Below are 20,407 nucleotides of genomic sequence, written 5' to 3' on the forward strand. Positions count from 1 at the left end.
TTCCCCTGATTCTGATTCTGGACTAGCAACTGCATCAAGGTGTTCTGCTGCTAGATCAACTGGGTGAGCTCCGGCGGAAAGGCAAATCCGGGGTCACGTCTTGGAGGCATCTGAGGGTTTAGAAAAAATGAGATATAAGAATAGAGGGGGTCTAAAGAGAAAACACTACCCATATGCACATGAGGCAAAAGCAAACAATTCACTTCATTCAAACAAACAAGGCATACAATCGATCTAACTATCGCAAAGTGCTCGGACTACTATATTTACATGGTGGACTACTACTACTGATGAGGTGGTCTACTAGAAATATTCTACGGTAGTTGACTCCATGATATCTGCTCCTGCTTCATCAACATAATCATCATCGCTACTATCTCCTTTCGAGTCGGTCCCGTCGATGATGATGTAGTCTTCCGGGCTAATCTCCTTGGGTTCTTCGTCTTCATCTACTGATGTTGGGCCTCCCATAAATATTCCAATCTTCTTGATCAGGTCGTCATTCTTCTCCACCAATACTTCAATTTCTTCTTCATAATCTTCGCGTGTAGCCTTGAGTTCTTCCTCCAGTTCCTTGATTCTAGTCTTAGCCTTCTTCAGATCTATCATGTCGGCGCACATCTGATTCTCGTTTCGTCGAATGTGCTGATTTAACTCCTGAATAAAAGCTGCAATTGATCTATCTTTCCTGGTGTTAATCATCTCCCAGTGTTCATCTCGGCGCCCACAAATCTGGTATATAGTATCCTTAAGATCCTTGCGGTAGACTTCTCCAATGCGTCCCATGGCGATGTGAGCTGCCATACTCTTTCCTAGACTCCAAGTTGGTGCATCGAAAGAAAACTCTATGGGCTCTGTGACTGGCATGAACGTCCTTCCTGGGATTTGAACTTGAATCATCCAGCGCTCTTCTTCAGGTAAAGTGGCGTTGTAGGTTCCCGTGAATCTTGGTACTCCTATGTTCAGGTATCTAGTGACTTCCTTCAAGTGGCGTCCAAAGGGTGTATCTTCATCTGGTTGGATGAACTTGTTCCTTGCATCCGCCATCCTAAAGAGTAGAAAAGATGAGAGGTCAGAAGAGAAGAGAGTGAGTAGTGATCTAGGTCTTTAGCTTAGTGGTCGTGTCCTACAGTCAGTGTGTGCTCTGATACCATCTCTGTAGCGACCAGACCTCAAACAGTCTGATCTCTGTTCTCCGGTGTCATCCCTGGATCAGTAATGCTGACACCACACAGTACTCGGAGGATTTATAGCAGAGTAGCAATCACACACTTATTACATCGAGTGTCTCAGAAGAGAACTTATTACAATAAATATGGCTTAAGGCCAACTAATAATAATAACAGCGGAAGGCTTGGAAGATAAGTGAGTCCATCAACTCCAACGGCATCACTGAGTATAGAACCACGACCTAAAAACTCCTTAATCGTCGTCTGAAAAGTCTGCAACATTAACGTTGCAGCCCGAAAACGGGTCAGCACATGGAATATGCTGGCAAGGTAACACATAGAGAGTAATGGAATGAAACAGCTATACTATATGCATATTTGGCTGGTGCAAAGCTCTATGGTTACAGTTTTGCATAAAGCCAATTTTTCCCTACTTCAAAAGGAATAAATTTAATTACTATCATGGTGGTTGTTAAACATTGAGAATGGTTGACAGTATTCTCAATCCCAATTAAGCATCATCATTAACCCAACAACATTAATTTTAGAGTAACATGTTGGGATTCACATGATAATCCAGATACTAGATACTCAAGATGTCCATAACTAGGGACACGGCTAATCATGATTAGTTTGTTACACTCTGCAGAGGTTTGCACACTTTTCCCCACAAGACTCGATCGCCTCTGTTGGATTTCTCACACTACATGGTGTTTGAGAAATGAATGGCCGAGACACAGTCTTTCAGAAGCGCTAGCACCTTACGATGGATAGACCGGTACACCTACTTTCCCCTACATCTGCTAGTCTACCCTGTAAGAGTTCGCACGACTTAATCAACTATGCCAGAGCCCATAATGGCTTGTGGCTGCACACGGAAGTTTCTAGTTTGAAAAATCTCATGATCCCTTTGAGCCTGGGTGGCGGTCCAAAAGAAAACAGGCAGGTCCTGGAATACCCAGGTGCCTCAATCCACCCAGATGTGTGTTTAAGTTGCCACCTTAGATAAACCATTAATTTTCAATCTCACATCTGTCATGGATTTCACTCACCCAATCCACGTCTACTAGCATAGCATGGCATAATAAGCAAACGTAGAAGTAACTCCCAAAGGTTTGATAATAAACAAGTAATAGGTACTACCTCATCTACTTCCCATCCCACAGTTTAATTAGATCCTAATCATGCAATGTGTGAAGATTGATCTAATGCAAAAAAAACTGGGTTGTAGAAAAGGTATGATCAAAGTGTTACTTGCCTTGCTGATGATCCGTGAAACCTAACGATTCAAAGTAACAGGCGGCGCACTCCGGGTACTCTATCGCAGGCAAACAAACAAGCATACAATAAGTACTCATCTAATGCACAGGTAAAACTCAAATAAGAGATCTAACCAAAAGGTTCAACTTAAGAACTCTGGTTGGCAAAAAGAATCAAATCGAACGAAGAAAAGAAAGTCAAACGGCGAAAGAAAACAACTTCGTTCTAGTAATCTGAACCTAAGTCAAATTTTACAGTAGCAAAAACTTGTTTAAGTTGATTATTCGGATAGAGGGTTTCAAGACGAAACTCGAGGCGCTTGAATCGCCTGAATCCGATAAACAAGTGAAAAGTTAAACTAAAACGAAAATCGGATTAGAAATCACGATCAGAAAATAACCACAGAGAAATCCGACGAAAAGGAAAAACGAAGAACGATTTTTTTTAAACGGCACGGATTTCGAGGTGCGGCGAACCTCGGGCGACGCATGGCTCCGGCGGATCGGCGGCGGCGGCGGCTGGGGCTGGGCTAGGGTTTCGGGCGGCGGCTGCTAGTGGGCTGGCTCGGGCCCGAGGCGCGGCTTATAAGGCCCCTCGGCCGGCAGAGTCCTGGCCGAGTATGGCCCAAAGTCCGTTGCGTTTTTTTTTGCTCGGAAGAAAAAAATAAAAAGAAATACTAAACGGACTCCAAAAATCCTGAAATCAATTTTCCCGGGCTTCTAAAATCAACCCCGACAAAGTGAACATTTATTTGGGCCCTTAATGCAATTTTGAAAAACGCGCATTTTTCCTAATTCAAATAAAAACAACAAAAAAACTCCGAAATTAAAATATTTGATTTTTTATTAAATCCTCAATATTTCTATATTTTGGGAAAGTCATTTTATTCCCTCTCTCATATTTTTGTAATAGAAATAATTGATGATAAAATAAATAAAATCAAATGATCCTATTCTCAAATTTGAGAAAAACTCAAATATGAAAATAACGAAATCCCCAACTCTCTCCGTGGGTCCTTGAGTTGCTTAGAATTTTCTAGGATCAAAACCCAAAGCAAATAAAATATGATATGCATGATGATCTAATGTATAACATTCCAAATTGAAAATTTGGGATGTTACACTATACTATGACATTCCTTTGGCATAAATTGTGTTTTCATACCTCAAAGTTTGTTAGAAGGCTTGTGCAGGCTTCGGCCAGTCTGCTCTTTGCGAACTCAATCCTCTCAACCACTGTACCCATGAGGGTACGGTGTTCCTCCACAATGGAATCACTTCGCGGCGCTTCGAGTAGAGTATCAGGCGCCTCTAGATGGACAGAGGTCACCGGTGGGATCGGTGCACCTCCTTCTTTCGAAGGAGGCTGCTTGCCGGATTCCGAAGCCTTATAGGTCTCCGGAATTGTATTCGGCTGGGGGCCAGATTGGATATGGCCCCCATCGCTAGTCTCCATGGGGATTTGCTCCCCCATGTGTTCGGCAGCTGAGGGTTCACCCTCTGGCGCCACCCTGACAGCCTCCTGCGTCTCTCCCTGGCCTGGGGAGGTCCTTCAGGACAGCACCTCGGTGTCATCCATGGCCTTGGGAGAAGAGGCCCCGGAAGGGACCCGCTGTCCATCACCTTCGGATCCAGCGAATTCCCCGAAGATGAGGATCGCTGGAGGTCAGAATGAGCCGGACTGCAGTGCATAATTCAACATGTTAAAACCATGAAGTAAAGGAGCTGTATATATGTGTGCATCTTTGAGTACTTATGATTCAGCCAGGGGCTTATCCCTGGGGCGCCACTCGGAGCTGCTATCGATGTCCCACGCGGAGTTGTCCACGGGGGAGACCTTCCCCTTCTTGGGCGCCTCTGCCTCCAGGTGCGTTGAGGCCGCCCTTTTCTTCCTTCCCCCTCCGGGGGAGAGTTGCTTTACTCCTCCTCCTCCTCGTCCTTGGTGTGGGAGGAGTGGGTCTCAGCGTCTTCGGACGTCACGTCCGAAGTGCCCTTACGGCGGAGACCACTCCTGGTCTCCTTGGCCTTCTTCTCCGGCGCTTGGTAGGCACCGGAACCAGCATCTTTGTCTGAAGAGGGATCACTGGGTTTTCGGGCAGCGGAGCCGTACACGGGATCCGCTCTGCCTTCTTTGTCCAGCTCTGAAAAAATAAATGGTGAAGCTTAGGCATATTCCTTGAGTATGCAAGTAAAGGATACACCTTGAAATACGAAAAACTTATCGGACTGGCGGGATGGGCCAGGTTATGCCCACGATCCTCAGTCATCGCCAGCCATGTCTCGTTGGCCTTAAAGAGCACCTTCCAGATGTATTCGTGTGTAGTACCAAAGAACTATTGCAAAGTCTAGTGCTCCGCCAGATCGAACTCCCACAAATGGCAAACCTGGCCTTCCGAAGCTTGGTGATGTCCTTCTCCTTGACGGAGGAAACCATCTACTTGCCCTGCGCTCCAGATCCGGTCATGGCTGGAGTGCTTTTTTGAGGTGGAAAGGATGGAAGCTTGGGCGCTGGATCTCGAGAATGGATGGGCAAAGAGGAAGAGGGCGTGGATGAAAAGGTGAAATCCTTATCCCTTTATAAAGGCTGCGGATATCAAGTGCCTCCCCGCTTGGCTTAAAACTTGCCTATTCCCCAAGGGTCGTGCAGACGGCGCGGTTGGATTACCCATGCCCGTATTGATGAGAATCCCGCAATAAGGGGACACGATATCTGCTTCGACAAGACGTGCCGATAAAACCCATCTTGAAACATGGAGCGGGAGGCTAAAAACGGTTCGAAATAATGACCGGGCAGTGACGTGATGTCACGCTACAAAAGTTGTCAGTGGGTTGGACTCATAAAATATTATACTCTCTGTGGGTGTGTGTGGTACTCGTTTTGCAGAGCCGGACAGGTTTACTGTATTCGAAGGCTGGTTTGGAGTATTCGGAGGAGGAACCCGCCTTGCAATGCCGAAGACAATCTACGCGCCGGACACATCGTCATTGAAGCCTGGTTCAGGGGCTACTGAGGGATTCCTGGACTAAGGGGTCCTCGGGCGTCCGGACTATGTAACATGGACCGGACTAATTGAAGGAAATATGCCCGAGAGGCAATAATAAAGTTGTTATTTATATTTCCTTATATCATGAACAATGTTTATTATTCATGCTAGAATTGTATTAACCGGAAACTTAGTACATGTGTGAATACATAGAGAAAACAGAGTGTCCCTAGTATGCCTCTACTTGACTAGCTCGTTAATCAAAGATGGTTAAGTTCCCTGACCATAGACATGTGTTGTCATTTGATGAACGGGATCACATCATTAGAGAATCATGTGATGGACAAGACCCATCCGTTAGCTTAGCATAAATGACCGTTTAGTTTTATTGCTATTACTTTCATCATGACTTATACATGTTCCTCTAACTATGAGATTATGCAACTCCTGAATACCGGAGGAACACCTCGTGTGCTATCAAATGTCACAACGTAACTGGGTGATTATAAATATGCTCTATAGGTGTCTCCGATGGTGTTTGTTGAGTTGGCACAGGTCGAGACTAGGATTTGTCACTCCGATTGCCGGAGAGGTATCTCTGGGCCCTCTCGGTAATGCACATCACTATAAGCCTTGCAAACAATGTGACTAATGAGTTAGTTACGGGATGTTGCATTAAGGATCGGGTAAAGAGACTTGCCGGTAACGAGACTGAACTAGGTGTGATGATACCAACGATCGAATCTCAGGCAAGTAACATACCAATGACAAAGGGAACAACGCATGTTGTTATGCGGTTTGACTGATAAAGATCTTCATAGAATATGTAGGAGCCAATATGAGCATCCAGCTTGTGAAATTGGTTATTGACCAGAGATGTGTCTCGGTCATGTCTACATAGTTCTCGAACCCGTAGGGTCCGCACGCTTAACGTTCGATGACGATTTGTATTATGAGTTATGTGATTTGATGTACCAAAGGTTGTTCGGAGTCTCGGATGAGATCACAGACATGACGAGGAGTCTCGAAATGGTCGAGACATAAAGGTCGATATATTGGAAGGCTATATTCGGACATTGGAAAGGTTCCGAGTGATTCAGGTATTTTTCGGTGTACCGGAGAGTTACGGGAATTCGCTGGGGGAAGTAGTGGGCTTCAATGGGCCATACGAGAAAGGTGAGAAGGGCCTCAAGGGTTGGCCGCCCCCCATGGCAAGTCCAAATTGGAGTAGGGAGGGGGCGGCGCCCCCCTCTCTTTCCTCCCTCTCTCCCTCTTGGAAAAGGAAGGGGACTCCAACTAGGATTGGGAATCCTAGTTGGACTCCCCCTATAGGCGCGCCCCTCCTAGGCCGGCCTCCTCCTCCTACCTCCTTTATATACATGGGCAGGGGGCACCCCAAAGGCACTCCAAGATTTGTCTTATCCGTGTGCGGTGCCCCCCTCCACAGTTACACACCTCGATCATATCATCGTAGTGCTTAGGCGAAGCCCTGCGCCGGTAACTTCATCATCACTGTCGTCATGCCGTTGTGCTAACGGAACTCTCCTTCAGCCTCAACTGGATCAAGAGCCCGAGGGACGGCATCGAACTGAACGTGTGCTGAACGCAGAGGTGTCGTACGTTCGGTACTTGGATCGGTTGGATCGTGAAGACATTCGACTACATCAACCGCGTTACTAAACACTTCCACTTTTGGTCTACGAGGTTACGTAGACACACTCTCCCCTCTCATTGCTATGCAGCTCCTAGATAGATGTTGCGTGATCGTAGGTAAATTTTTTGTAATACTGTGTTCCCCAACAGTGGCATCCGAGCCAGGTCTATGCGTAGATGTTATATGCACGAGTAGAACACAAAGGAGTTGTGGGCGTGGGTATATAGATATTGCTTGCCATCACTAGTTGATTCGTGATTCAGCGGTATTGTTGGATGAAGCGGCTCAGATCAACATTACACGTACGCTTACGCGAGACTGGTTCTACCGACGTGCTTCGCACACAGGTGGCTAGTGCGTGTCTGTTTCTCCAACTTTAGTTGAATCAGTTTCAATGAACATGGCTCTTTCCGAAGATCAAAAAGCTATCACTATACTATGTTGTGGTTTTGATGCGTAGGTAAGAACGATTCTTGCTATAAGCCTGTAGCAGCCACGTAAAACTTGCAACAACAAAGTAGAGGACGTCTAACTTGTTTTTGCAGGGCATGTTGTGATGTGATATGGTCAAGATGTGATGATATATAAATTATTGTATGAGATGATCATGTTTTGTTAAAGTTATCGGCAACTGGTAGGAGCCTTATGGTTGTCTCTTTATTGCATAAGATGCAAGCGCTATATAATTGCTTTACTTTATCGCTATGCGATAGCAGTAGTTGCAAAAGCAATAGTTGGCGAGACAACCATGTAACGACACGTTGATAGAGATCAAGATGATGGAGATCATGGTGTCATACCGGTGATGATGGAGATCATGATGGTACTTTGGAGATGGAGATCAAAGGCACAAGATGATGATGGCCATATCATGTCACATATTTTGATTGCATGTGATGTTTATCTTTTATGCATCTTATTTTTCTTAGTACGGTGGTAGTATTATAAGATGACCCCTCACTAAATTTCAAGGTATAAGTGTTCTCCCTGAGTATGCACCGTTGCGACAGTTCGTCGTGCCGAGACACTACGTGATATTCGGGTGTGATAAGCTCTACATTCACATACAATGGGTGCAAGCCAGTTTTTGCACCCGCGGAATACTCGGGTTAAACTTGACGAGCCTAGCATATGCAGATATGGCCTCGGAACACTGAGACCGAAAGGTCGAGCATGAATCAACATAGTGATGTTCACCATTGAAAGCTACTCCATCTCACGTGAGGATCGGACATGGTTTAGTTGATTTCGATCACGTGATCACTTATATGACTGGAGGGATGTCTATCTAAGTGGGAGTTCTTCAGTATATGATTAATTGAACTTTAATTTATCATGAAATTAGTACCTAATAGTATTTTGCATATCTATGTTGTAGATCAATAGCTCGCATGTAGCTCCCTGTTTATTTTGATATTCTGATGATCTATCGTAGTCCTTTCGATAAGTAAGAGTGTCAAACCCAACAAGGAGCAGAAGGAAATGATAAGCAGTTTTTAGTAAGGTATTCTCATAATTTGATATGTGGGTGGACCGGTGCCTGGGTACTTTGATAATTTGATATGTGGGTGGACCGGTGCTTGGATACTGCCCTTCCTTGGACAAGCATCCCACTTATGTTTAACCCCTATTGCAAGCATCCGCAACTAAAAAAGAAGTATTAAGGTAAACCTAACCATAGCATGAAACATATGGATCCAAATCAGCCCCTTACGAAGCAACTCATAAACTAGGGTTAAAGCTTCTGTCACTCTAGCAACCCATCATCTACTTATTATTCCCCAATGCCTTCCCCTAGGCCCAAACAATGGTGAAGTGTCATGTATTCGACGTTCACATGACACCACTAGAGGAAAGACAACATACATCTCATCAAAATATCGAACGAATACCAAATTCACATGACTACTTATAACAAGACTTCTCCCATGTCCTCAGGAACAAACGTAACTACTCACAAATCATATTCATGTTCATAATCATAGGGGTATTAATATGCATAAATGTCGGTGTTCTGGGAATGGGGGTCCCCAAACTTGCCTGCCTGCAGCCCACGGCGTGGCGCTGTAAGCGGGCCCGTACAGCCCATCTTCACCAACAAGCATGCAAGACCCTCGCAAGGGGTCAAGCCTCGCGAGGTGGATGACACAACACCTCCTCAGGAGCGGCCTCACCAGGCTAGATCGCGAGGGGCGGAGAGATCATGGCAAGGTAAACCTCGCGAGGTTCCAATAACATGAGCCATGACGATCGAGACCGGGCTGGCGCTAGCGTGCACAGTGTCCTTGTTTCCTCTTTGGTGGTAAGGAGGCAAGTGCAGGCGAGGAGTTCCGAGGCATCAGGCACAGGTTTCCATATCGGTGCAAGGAGACCAAAACCAGCAGGACGGCAGGACGGAGGTCACCGTGGAGCCCAAGACGGCGTCACCACCAGAGCCTTTGACAAGCAAAGACTACTTTTGTTGGGATAAGCTGTACTAGCTATCCCCTTTCGAATTGGCCGTTGTTGGCTCCATTCCGCTCAATATTTAGGGAGAGGACCAGGGCCTCTATAAATAGGACTGAGCCACCACATTAGAGGGGGAGATCGCCCCGGACAACCACAAGTTCACCAAGCACAAGAACACCTCTCCTCAGGAGGCTGTTCTTCCCCTTGTACTGTTCATCATCAGCCAAAGAGGCAATCCACCACCACCACACTGGAGTAGGGTATTACACCGCAACGGTGGCCCGAACTAGTATAAATCTTGTGTCCCGTGTGCCAAGAGTTTGTGTGCCTAGCCTAGAGATCGTGAAGTGTGTGAGGGCGTGATCGGTGAGGAAGAGTTCTGCGCGCGCACCCCAGTGTTCGAACCTTGAGAGTTTTGCGGAACCCGAAATCTAAAATTTGGCACGCCAGGTAGGGGTGCACCAGAGCCTCTCTCCCACCAGTCGATTCATCGACGCTCCGCAGTTCTGATGTCCGGCGACTCAAGGACGAACGCCGACCGCTGGGCAGCTTGGCCAGCCCGGGCGGCGCTGCCTGCCCAGGAAGACCTCAACCCCGCGCTCCAGGCGGTACGAGCGCCACCTGACGTTGTGGGGAGCGAGCAGAATGGCCAGGCGCCGTCCACCCTCACCCCACGATAGGCTCGAGCTGCTGCAAGGGCCGCAAGCCACGCCGCGGTGACGGCGCGCACACCTGGAGGGAGCAAGCAAACATGCGGGCTGCACTCACGGTGGCACCGGAGCTTCTGCGGTGCCGGCTGATGGACAGCGGCCGGGATGCACTGCTGGATCGCGTCACTGAGCTACTGGACGCAGCGACCATGGGAGCACCGCCCTTATGCTACCAGCTCATGCCCCAGGCAGCGGCCGGATCCCACGGCGGGCCTCGCCGCGCCCGCGTGCCCCCGAGTGCGCCCGGGGGCCTCATCGACACCAGCACGATCCACGGCGGACGGTGCCCCATCGCACCCGCACCATCCTAGATGGGTGTGGGCACGAGCGTCGCCGCACACGGCCCAATGGGGCACTACCCCACCATTCTTAGGACGTCGTCATGGGCTGGGCGACATGGAGCGTGGGGCACTTCGGCGAGCTCTTCGGGGCGACGGACTCGGAGGCCTACGTGCCCCGCATGATGAACCAGGAGTACACGCCGGAAGATGACCCCAGCTCGTTCCTCGAGCCGGGTTGGGAAGAGGAGGCGTTAGGAGCTGAGGCCTTCCAGGAGCCGCCCGAGAGCCCCACCAACCATGTCGTCGACAGTAGCTACAGGGTACCACTAATCTCCCAGGGGCCGGCTTACGCTAACCATGAATCTCAAGTGAATCAGGTCACAGCGCCAGGCGACGGTTCCGGTGCGGCGGTATCTGTCTCACAAGGAGAGCCTCACTGGGGGCTGCGTGGGAGGGGCCAGGAGCAAGGCCCCTCCCCACTTCGCACGGAGCAAGGCATCGCCTAGAGGTAGGCCCTCTGTTGGGGAGGTGCCGGCGAGCCTTCCCCCGGTAGAGGACCCGTGATCGCCGAGGGCGCCACTGGCGTCCCCTTTGCCCCTTGGTGTCGTCCTGGTCTCCGGTCGCCACCAACGGTGGTCGAGGGAGGCGCAAGGCGGGGCCCTCGTCTGGCGATATGAAGTAAGGCTCACGCTTGTGAAGGTCTCTGCTCGTGACACTCTCACGTAATAATGAGTGGGGCTGTACACGCCCCTGAGTCTCATGAGTGCCGCCCTTGGGCCTCGGGGGCTCCCTCCCACATCCTAGTGGCAGCACTTAGCTCCGTGCTAGTGAGAAGACAAGAAGACTAGACTAGGCGCCGGACGCGGCCATTTGCTTTGGATCTCTTTTCTGTAACCCTGCCTTCTGGATTTGGATTTAAGTTGAAGTTGAATTTTCATTGATGCGCGCGGGGGGTGCATTTTCTCGTTCAAGCGATATCTTGCTACCTAGTTCTTGCCTTATTTCGGAGCTCGCGCCTGTTGCTTCCCCCTCACGGGCCCCTCGCAAGCGGGGCTGGGCATGACACACACGCACCACGCGCATGTTGCGCCACGGCTAGCGTTTGCTTATCACGCGGCTCCCTCGGGTGTCTCGACGAGTTCCTTAGGAGCTTCCCAGAAACTCGCAACCTCACGAGCCAGATTGGGGCTCGTCCAGGCTAAGGTAAACCGCAACAACAACTTGGCCCCAGGATACATGAGTTCACGAAGACACATATTCAACTCGACCTAACAAGATAGAGGCAGTAGTAAATTTACATGAGGGGCTTCCCCTCCAAAAATGCTCTTACAACCTCAAGGGTTGCGTCCAAGCTTCTGTGTGCAGGACAAATAGCTGGGAAACATGGGATCAGTCAGACATGTCGCTCGCCGCGTCCCCCAGATAGCCCTCAGACACGTCGCTAGCATCACCATCACCTCCAACAGCGCCGCCGTCACCGTTTTCGACCACGTCGCCCGCGTCCGCCACGACCACCACCCCATCATCATCGGAAGTGAAGGCCCTGACCAGCGCGTCCACATTGTCTTCCACCCATCGCGACAGGTCACTTCGGATGTCCTCGGGTACGAGACCGATGGCGGCATCAAAATCGAAGTTGGGCTCGGTGTTCTAGAGATGGATAAAGATGCGGGAGAACACACGCTCGAGCAGGCCATGGATCCTCTCTTCAACAAGTTGGCGAGCTCTCTCGGAACGACTCTCCACACGCGTCACCACGTCGGTGAAGAAGCGGAGGTGGCTAGCGTAGTCGTTCGCGTGGGGATGAGGAGCATTCTCATCGCAGACTTGGCCCAGGGCGATATTGGCCCTGTTCCTGAGGTCCTGGAGCAGGGGGGCGTGCACGCGCTCCAACGTCCACCGCTGAAGCACTTCCTCCCTGCTCTGTCGCGCGACGGACTCGGCGTCAGCGATCTGCTGCTGAAGAGGGAGCAGATCGGCTCGGGCGGAGGCCAGTTCGGCCTGCACCAAGACTAGGGCGGCTGCGGCGGCCTCCTCGCATCACTCCACCTCGGTAAACCTGGACTTGAGGGCAGCAGTCCTACCAGCGGCCTCAGCTTCCGAGAGCTTCAGCATCAAGTCGTACCTGCCCTCGAGATCCGCACAAGGCTCGGCCACCCGGCGATCGACCTCCTCCTGGGCCTTGGCCTCGCGCGCGCCAACGGCATCCTCCGCTTGGGCGACTTGACGCTGCCTCGTCTCTAGTCGTTGAAACTCAAGGCCTCGCGCTTCCGGATCTCTTCCTCTTCGACGGTCGTCCCCCTCATAGACGCAAGGGCTGCTCTGCGCGCCTCCACTTGCTGCTCCAAGGAGGCGCTCCAGGCTTGGAGCTCCCGCGTGCGTGTAACGCCCCATGACCGATGTGCCAGGTGTCTTCTAGTTATTTGCTGTTGTTGCCTTGTAATTTGCTTGTGTGTCATGCATTTCATATCATGTCATCATGTGCATTTCATTTGCATACATGTTCGTCTCATGCATCCGAGCATTTTCCCCGTTGTCTGTTTTGCAATCCGGCGCTCTTATGTCATCCGGTGTCCCTTTCTACCTCTTTTCGTGTGCGGGTGTTAAACGTTCTCGGATGGGACCGAGACTTGTCACGTGGCCTAGGTTTACTACCGGTAGACCACCTGTCAAGTTTCGTGCCATTTGGATTTCGTTTGATACTACAACGGTTAACCGAGGGACCGAATAGGCCTTGTGTGTGTTGCAGCCCAACACCCCTCCAAAGTGGACACTCTCTGCTTCGAGCCAAAGGGGGAGCATGACGGGGCTCCCGCTCACCTGTGCCTCGTGGGCCCTGCGCGGTCCAGCACCGGCCCATATCCAAGGCCCAGCCTGCCTCGCCTCCTCTTCGTTTTGGGCCGAAGCCCATGGGTGAGCCCCGCTCGCTATCCCGCGCCCTGAGCGTCACATATTATTCCCCGCTCGATCTGTTTTTTTCCTGAAAACTGCTAAGTCCCCGAATCCATTCGTTTTCATGCATACTTCCGTGCATCATAACTTCATCACCGTTGCTCCGATTCGTGCGTGTAGCATATCGAAATGTTCGTCTCGACGAGTACATCATTTCATCTCACTACATCATTTTCATTGGAGCTCATCTTGATGCCCTAAATGCTGTTGGAAGAGGGCTATGTGATGTTAGTTTCAGATCTGTTTCAGCAAATGCACTTTTGTCATTTTTGCCATGATTAATGTGTGCATGCTATGATCTTGAGCCCTACATGTGTTTTGAAGTATGCCATGTTATCTTACAAGGGTGTATGCCATGTATTTTTGTGATCTCTGTGGTGAGTAGCACAAGCATGCAAAGGAGCTTACTTAATGTTGCTGTTTTCAGGGACTTAGAAATATTTTAAGTCCTTGTCCTGTTATTGTTTTTATGCCATATATTTAAATCTGAGAGTGGGTGGGCAACCGAACCGAACCTGAACTGAACCCATGTGATGACATTTCAGAAACCAAACCAAACTGAACCCACATAATTGGCATTGGCACCCAGCCCAAACTATACAATGACAGATTCACCAAAACCAAACTAACCCATTCTAGAAACTATGGTTGTAGCCTATGGTTCTAGATCAGTTCCCCACCCATACATGTAAAGTATCAGTATATGTACAATCAGAACAAGAATGCACTTGATAGTTAAAATTTGAGTCAGGTTGAGATCAGGTGCTTGGATTTCACGTCCATCATTACAAGAATAACATTTTCTTCAAAGGTTCAGAACTTGATTACAGAGGATAATAGTAACTTCTGCATGTCATGGGCTCATGGCGACCATGATATAGACTAGACTACGACTTCAGTGCTGAAGGCTGCATGTTTCAACTTGGAGCAATTGTTCTTCAGATTAACCAAAAATGTCATGCCGGGTGATTCTGAACTTGTTGAAAGCAGGATTTCTAGGCAAGAGAAGAACCAGAATAGTCTGATGCTGGAGGAGCAAATGTCTGCACCAACACAAAAGAGAGATGCCATGAGTTTTGTCAGTCACACAAACCAATCCCCTCCTGTTGGAAAAAATGTGGTTGCAGAAGCAGCTACTGGACTCAAAAAATTTACCCATATATGCCTTAACAAGTACATAAAATAGTACAAATATATTTGGCCGTACATGGTCATAGTATTATCTCCAAACACCTAAACCCAAAACGAAGAGAACATATTCTATTCTATTCCTCGACAACCTTCAGAAAAATTAACAGACCAAAGAAAGGACACCAAAGAGGTGCCACTAACTTGTGCAACATCAGAAAAAAGGTAGACTAATAAATATAACAGTTTTCTACCAAATTGGCCAACTGTTAATTTTTCTAAAGAGCCAACTAATAAACATAAACAAACATAAAAGTGGACTAATAAACACCTAAAAATGATCAGGATTTTCTAAAGAGCCAGCTTGGCCACCAAATTGGGAACTTCACTAGCCCTTGCTTATATATAACGATGATCAAGATTATATTTTTACCTTTTATTGGTTCCAAATTTTTAGCTGCATCCTTACTATCCATCTCCTGCAAATGAAATAAAATATTAATTTAAAGGCATATCAACACTTCTATACAACATGTTTTATGTATCACATTCTACACAGGTAGTAGAACCAAAATGTAAGCGATTAACTCACCCTCCTTTGGTTTGAACAACCAATCTTTAGCAAAAACAAGCGCTTCGAGCATATCAGGGGTCAAAGAACTTCTCGTGTTGCCAAGTATCCTCTTACCACAACTGAAGGCTGATTCGGATGCCACTGTTCTCAAAGGAATTGCGAGAAAGTCATGGGCCATCGAAGCCAATATAGGAAACTTTTCAGCATGCCTCTTCCACCAACCCAAGACATCAAAGTCATCACAATCCTGCTCCCTTGCTTCTTCCAAGTATGTGTCAAGTTCTGATTTGTGTACACGTGACCCCCGACGAGACTTGTGCTAGGCAAACTCTTCTTCCAGCTTTCTTTTCCCTGCAATAGGTGATCCAATAGTGGTATTGCCTTGACTAGAAGGTGTCGAGTGTGCAGTGCTTGTCGCTGCAAGTAGCTCATATTCCTTGACATACTTTCTCACCCATTCTAAAGCAATCTCCACTTGTTTTGAAACCTGCTCCTCGTTGATAGACAACTTGCAATAGAAGAAATCCAAATAATCTTCTTTCCTCCTTGGATCCAGGAATGTAGCAATGACAAGTGAGTGGTTAAACTCAATGCCCTTGCTTTTTCTATGATGGTTAGGATCTACATTCTCCTTCTCCTCGGGATCCCAATATTTATCAAGCTTTGTTTGCATCGCTGCCGCCAATTCCTTCAACACATCAGAGGTTTAACAACCTAGATCTTTTAATGCATGGCGAATACAAAGCACAACCGGCAGAAACTTATGTGTAGTTCGCTTCCTATGAGCTGAAACAATTAAGGTAAGCTCTTCAAAAGCTTTTAGAAACTCACAAATAGCTGCTGCCCTTTCCCATTCTTGCTCACTTGGAGATTCTATCATCTTTCGAGTTGCATAACTAGTGAGGACAGATTTGTATATCAATGCTTCTACAAGCATTTTCCATGTTGAGTTCCATCTGGTTGGTGTATCAACAGAGATACCTTTCTTTGAAGGCAGACCCATCCCACTTACAATTGTATTGAAATCCTGAAGTCTTGAAGGAGAAGAGTCAATAAACTTCAGCAACTCTTGTATCATGTCAATAGCTTCATGGATTATCTTCATTCCATCCTGAACCAAGATATTGAGAATGTGTGCACATCACCTCACATGCAAATGTTGACCTTCAAGGAGCAGCTCATGTTTGTGATATTTTATTAACTCATCACATGCATTAGTATTATTGCTGGCATTATCTAGTGTCAAAGTGAACAGCTTGCCCCTTATGCCCCATTCTGTTAGGCAACCAACAAGTTCCTCTTCTATCGCATAGCCCGTGTGAGGATACTTCACCTCTGCGAAACTTATGATCTTCTTCTTGTAGATGAATTCTGCATTGATATAGTGGGCGGTGATGGACATGTAGCCCAAGCTCTGTGATGAAGTCCACATATCAGATGTTAAGCAAATGCGAGAATCCAAATTTTGTAACTCAACTTCGATGTCTTTCTTCATTCCCTTGTACATCTTCATTGCATCATCACGAATTGTGTGACGACCCATGACTTGAAATGCTGGCTGCATTGAGTCAATCCATGGGTGAAGGTATGGATCTTCAAACTTAAGAAAGGGGATCTCAGCATGGATGCAAAACTTGACCATGAGATCACGACAAACTTTTTGATCAAACACAAACGGGCCTTCGGAATTTGTTTTTTTCATAGTCAAAAGAAAATTCTTCCTGCAACCATCCTCAATTGATTTGCAAGACTCTGCAATATGGGTTCTCAAACTCGTAGTCCCAAACTTGGTGTGAAGTTGTGTCCCACAATATTTGCACACAGCCTTGAGATCACCATGTATGCGAACCAGATCTTGTTCATAATGCTCCCACACCTTGGACCTTCTAACACGTGGTACTTGACTCATATCCTCATCCATGTAATCGGCACTCTCGGAAACCTCTGAGGTAGACATGCCTCAAATTTCAGAGCGCACTGCATGTGAAAATACATATGGAATATTACTGTTAGAAAATGCTAGAATAGTACAGTAGAAACAATCAATAGTACAGTTTGCAAAGGATGTCCAGAAATATGTCATTGTTAATGTAAGTGATCTTGAAGCTATTTCTTCACTATTACAGGAATTTGCAAAGGATATCCAGTAGATTATAAAATTCAGGGCTAGTTTGGCAACAAAGTTTTATTTAAACTGTGGTAATGGCAAAGAATACTACAGTTTCCTAAAACCAATGTTTTTCTCAGTTTTATATGTGTTTGGTTGTTGCTGTTTAATCAAAGTTTTGACCAAATGTCTTAGCATAAATGACTGAGTAATTAGCGGATGCTAATGGTTGCCGGCTGCATGCAGCTGCCATGCACATGTAATACCATCCTAGGATCAGTCAACTAGATTGAAGTAATTCAATACTAGGAGCGTGTTGCCATTATATGTCTATATACGTGCATGTACTTCCAAGTTCCAACTGGTCCTAAATTCTTTGTGCGTGTACATGCGCCATTTATACTGAATCGGCTAGCTAGCTAGCATATATAACCTACTGCTTATGAGTGCTCTCCAAAAGGATCAATCAATCTAATCCGTGCACTACTCGCCGAAAATACATAGGCAGCCAAGGACTCGAGAAATAGCTTGCTGCAAACGAGTGTTCTCCCTGGTGGTGAGCCTGCTTCAGTCATGCCACTGCAGAGAGATGGAGACTCGCACGCGACGCCGGCTGGAAGATAGACTAGTCAAACTGAATCGGCTATAACTAGGAGATATAATATGGTTGTTTACCGTATAAGTGAAAAGGGAAAATAGGATGGGATCACTCTAAATATTCTTATCAGAACCATGGTATTTTTCAGAAACCATGGTATTCATGTGTTTAGTGCCATACTAACATGTTAATTACAGTAACTCCAAATCCTAATCAAGAAGAATTGAGCAACTAATAGCAATTCTCTGTTCTTGAAACATCAGTCCATGAACATTAACCAAATGCCTGCTACTTGTGTTGTTCATGAACAACAACCCATGTACCTTAGTTTGTAATTTACAAAGTGGTCTACTGCACTGAATAATCAAGATACCACCAAGATCTACTTCGGGTTGACTTCCAAAGAACTGGAATTTCTGGAGTAAAATGAGAGACGAAGGGAGGGGGGAGGGGGATCTGGAGGAAGTGACCTCGAGGAGGCGCTCGCGGGCTCATTGTAGTCTTGTAGATGAGTGGGATGGTGCGGGTGCCGCCAAACTCGACGAACTTGACGCATGGAAGCTGGCGCGGCGCAGAACCCGGTGCGCGGCAGCCAGATGATGCCCGGCGCCGCCGACGAGGACGTCGAGGAGGGGGCAAAGAAGGCGAGAAGGAGGAGGACTAGGGCACTGATCTGTGAGGGGAGGGGAGGGGGAGGGGGAGAGGGCGTAGGCCGGTGGTGAAGGGCAACAGCAACGGTGGAGGGCGGCCGGCGGCGGTGGAGGGATCGGGATCGGGAATGGGTTGGTCAGCTCGACCCCTCGATGGGGCTTTTTTTCTCAGTTGCACTCCAGGGCGAGGAACCGGGTTGGAACCCATAGTTTCCAGCGGTTAGGCCCAAACTCTTTAAGCCCGTAACCAATTATACCCAAACTGGTTTTTCTACATACCCAAACCAAACTTGAACCAAAAAAAGCTCAACCCAATAAAACCTTAACTAATTAAGCCTGAGGAAAAAACCAACCCTTTTTAACCAGTTTTTTAAAAACCGTTCTCAGATTTACATATGTTCATGTTGTTTCCTAGTGATCCGTGCCTCTTTTGAGCATGATCAGTAAGGGTGTTTTGTAGATATTGTGGTTCTCTATCCATCCACGTCTTTGTTTGCTTTTATGGAGCGCCCTAGTTTGAGTCACTCGAGCTCTACTTTTGTTATAAAATGTTATTGGCAGATTGTTAACATGTTTAGCAATTTTGCCGAGGTTGTTGCTATTGATCCGTGCATGCTACGTTGTTGTTCTTGCCATGTCTACCTTCTATGCCATGTCTACTTGCTGTGTGTATGCTTAGTTTGTCATGTAATGCCTCGTAGTGAGTGCATTGAGCTCGTAAACATGCCTACTTGATATCTGTCCTCCTATGTTCCAGTTTTCTACCAAGTCTGAATCTGTTAACGATAATTGCTATGTTCACGTGGTTGCAATTGTATTTTCTGTTCCCTTTTGGCTCATGGTCACTAAGGGACTTTTGTTGTATGCTTTGAGTAGCTTCATGACATGCCTTGCTTTGCCATGATATGTTCCTGTAGCTTGTAGTTATCATGCTCTAAACATTGCTTCCTGATGTTAAATTCCTGACTTGTTATTTTCACTAAGTCTGTAACCTGTTATCATTTGCACTTTTGCCATGCTTGTTTGAACCTGTTAATGAGTGATTTAGCCGTAGCTCAGTGTTCATCTTTTGTCAAGCATCTTGAGTGGATCCATGCCATGTATTTTGTTATCATGTTGGAGTGCTGTACCATGTTGTTCTTGATGCATTTAGATGGTCTCTTGCTGTTAATCGCAAACCGGTGCCATATTTGTTTTGCTTGCCATTTCCGAACCATGCATCCGATTCCGGTGATCTTTATATCGATTTCGACTGAAATCAACTCCTCTATCCAGTGGCACTCTTTGATTTCCAAGTTGAGTCCAGGTTCAATCTTTCCTTTCCAAATCATGTTTATGCATCGCATATTGCATCCCGCATGTCATACCATGTTTGCATCATGTTGCTTGAGCATTGCACGTGGTTGATTGTGTCCCCTTTGCTTGTTGTTCTTGATTGGGTAGAGCCGGGAGACGAGTTCGTGTTCGAGGAGCCCGTTGAGTACATTTACGAGGATCAAGCTTTCGTCTTCTCGGAGAACTTTGCAGGCAAGATGACCATACCTTCGAAATCATTTCTATCTTTTCTTGCTAGTTTCTCGCTCTTTTTCTATGCCTATGCTGCGATACCTACCACTTGCTTATCATGCCTCCCATATTGTTAAGCCAAGCCTCTAACCCACCTTGTCCTAGCAAACTGTTGTTTGGCTATGTTACCGCTTTGCTCAGCCCCTCTTATAGCGTTGTTAGTTGCAGGTGAAGATTGGAGTTTGTTCCATGTTGGAACATGGATATTTTGTTGGGATATCACAATATCTCTTATTTAATTAATGCATCTATATACTTGGTAAAGGGTTGAAGGCTCGGCCTTATGCCTGGTGTTTTGTTCCACTCTTGTTGCCCTAGTTTCCGTCA

General features: G+C 47.1%; 1 long non-coding RNA gene across 1 annotated transcript; it reads right to left on the reverse strand.

The window, feature by feature from the left end:
- Positions 1-14,004: 14,004 nt before the first annotated feature.
- LOC125523945 lies at positions 14,005-18,721 on the reverse strand. The gene is made up of 4 exons (XR_007290484.1): positions 18,335-18,721; positions 15,178-17,136; positions 15,019-15,064; positions 14,005-14,500 (listed from the first exon to the last, which is right to left on the reverse strand). It is a non-coding gene; the product is annotated as an uncharacterized LOC125523945 (long non-coding RNA).
- Positions 18,722-20,407: the final 1,686 nt, after the last annotated feature.

The sequence above is a fragment of the Triticum urartu genome, chromosome 7 (assembly GCF_003073215.2).
Source record: "Triticum urartu cultivar G1812 chromosome 7, Tu2.1, whole genome shotgun sequence".
In the NCBI taxonomy this organism is placed as follows: domain Eukaryota; kingdom Viridiplantae; phylum Streptophyta; class Magnoliopsida; order Poales; family Poaceae; genus Triticum; species Triticum urartu.